At 58.9% G+C, this 1,762-nt stretch overlaps 1 long non-coding RNA gene and 1 pseudogene across 1 annotated transcript in view; both read left to right on the top strand.

Moving 5' to 3' along the window:
• Positions 1–1,762, top strand: part of LOC138171024 (zinc finger protein 850-like) — a 113,494-nt pseudogene that overhangs the window by 91,537 nt on the left and 20,195 nt on the right.
• The window catches only part of LOC138171026 (uncharacterized), an 8,781-nt gene that overhangs the window by 147 nt on the left and 6,872 nt on the right, over positions 1–1,762 (top strand). The window contains exons 1-2 of the long non-coding RNA XR_011170791.1: positions 1–163; positions 1,232–1,398. The exon at positions 1–163 is cut by the window's left edge and continues 147 nt beyond it. This is a non-coding gene — a long non-coding RNA (uncharacterized lncRNA). The remainder of the gene's footprint in view (positions 164–1,231; positions 1,399–1,762) is intronic.

Raw genomic sequence — 1,762 nt, 5'->3', positions numbered from 1 at the left:
TGGAGCTGAGATCTCCCTGCCTGAGATCTCTCTGCCCTCCCTGGAGCTGAGATTTCCCTGCCTGAGATCTCTCTGCCCTCCCTGGAGCTGAAATCTCCCTGCCTCCTGTAAACCTGAGATCAAACTGACTTCCTGAAGCCGGCTCTGTGCATGCAGCTCCCAGGTAGGTCTGAACCAGGAACAGGAAGCAGTGAGTCTGCTGGTCCAACTTTCCTTTGGGTCCCTTCCCCCTCTTTTCACCTCATGCTACATCCTCCAGGTCACCAGGGGCCCTCCTCCCTCCCAAGGCTGGCTCCCCATCCCATCCCAAAGTCCTGGGGCACCTTCCCCAGCTTTGCCACTGAGTCACACTTGTCTGACCTTCAGCCTCCCCATCAGGACCCCAGTGCTCCCTTGTCCCACCAGCAGCCCTGGTTCCCCCAACAGAAGTCCCGGGGAGTCCTGCCTCCTTGCCCCCAGGACCTCCTCAGGCACCAAAGCTCCTGCCCAGCCTCCCCTCCCTGGCCCCGTGGCTCTCCTGCCGGCCCCTGTCAGATCCCAGGCTTTGCTTCCCTGTCTCCAGTTCACCTCTGGGGGCCCAGATGTGCAGCCTTCAAGCCTGAGCCCCAAAGAGGGTCCCAGGAGCTCTCCCCAGCTCCTAGGCAGACCCAGCACACAGTCCTTCTCTCCCAGGCTCAGCTGCCCTCTTGGAACCTTTCTGGCACTCAGATGTCCCCTCTCCTGCCTCCCTGACCTCCTGCTCTGGAATGGGGCAGAGGAGGAGCCCTGACAGGAAGGAGAGTAGTTTCCTGTCCAGACCATCTTCATTTCCAAAGCTGACCCTCCCTGCCGTGTAGGTTGAAATGTCTCCCCTAAGGAAAGAGCCAAGGTCTTTGTAACTCCTGTGGGACCTCACCCCCTGGCAATCCCCCCAGGTCAGTGTCCTGCCCAGGAAGAGAAAGGAAGGCCCTCTGCCCCTCTGGGATCCTTCAGCCTCCCCAGCTCAGCCTGCAGAGGACCAGCTGGAGGGAGATCTCTGAGTCAGGAGCCCTTCAGGCTCTGGTCTCATCCCCTCTGGGATCCCAAGCCCCTTCTGCCTCTTGGTTCCCTGAAGGACAGTGGGGGAGGGGAAGGGGACTGCAAAGAAGGAGCAGGAGAGAGTGGGACCATCTTCTTTTCCAAGTCCTACCTCCCTGTAGGTTGGAATCTCAGCACTGAGGGCAGGACCTGACTCTCTTTAAATCCTCCATAGACTGGCCTCCTGCCCTGGAAAAGAAAGGAAGGCTCTCTGCACCCCTCCCTGGCCCCTGGCATCCTTCAGCATCCCTGGATTAGTCTGCAAAGGACCAAGGGCTGACCCAAGGAGGAATCCTGGAGCCAGAGGGAATGGCCCCTGGGAGCTGCAGACCCCCAGCCCAGGTGAGTGCACTCTGTCCTTAGACTGGGTCAACATCAGCCAGAGACCTAGAGGATTGTGTGTGATGCCAGCAATGCCCTGCCCAAGGATTGTTTCTTTACAGAAGTGGGTATGAAGTTGAATGCAGGAGTAACAGCACTGCCCTGCTCTCCCCTTCTGGGTTATAAAGTGATTTATTGGCCCTTTGGGATCTCAAGCACTAACTGCCCCCCCCCCCTCCCCCCAGCTCCCTGTCAGCCGCTGTGTCAAATAACCTCTGTACAGAATAAACAGCCCCTGGGAGGGAAGGCTGGAGCCCAGGACACAGCCAGTCATGGCCCCTGCTGGTTTTCCATCCAGTACAGCGGGCGCCCCATACTGCCAACA

The sequence above is a fragment of the Petaurus breviceps genome, unplaced genomic scaffold (genome assembly GCF_028583685.1).
Source record: "Petaurus breviceps papuanus isolate PSGF00001 unplaced genomic scaffold, PetGlider_PUasm1.0 404, whole genome shotgun sequence".
Taxonomy (NCBI): domain Eukaryota; kingdom Metazoa; phylum Chordata; class Mammalia; order Diprotodontia; family Petauridae; genus Petaurus; species Petaurus breviceps.
The sequence above is the reverse complement of the archived record's forward strand: the minus strand, read 5'-3'. Positions and strand labels throughout refer to the sequence as shown.